Here is a 223-nt window from a genome sequence, read left to right on the forward strand (position 1 = left end):
AGCTTTTGAGATGGCTAGCGCCACATGCTGTTGCCTGGTCTAGAGCATGGCGGATGCGATGGCCATCTCGACCTCTCTCACCCAGAGCAGGAGATTCTCCCCATCCTTCCCCTCGAAGACCTTAACGCTCACCAATAGCGGCTTAAAGCGGGAAAATCTTCCGTTACTGACGGTGGCGTCATAGACGCAAATGATACAGACATCTTCTGCTGCAGGTGCTCTA

The sequence above is a fragment of the Plasmopara halstedii genome (genome assembly GCF_900000015.1).
Source record: "Plasmopara halstedii genome assembly, contig: Scaffold_526, whole genome shotgun sequence".
Classification (NCBI taxonomy): domain Eukaryota; phylum Oomycota; class Peronosporomycetes; order Peronosporales; family Peronosporaceae; genus Plasmopara; species Plasmopara halstedii.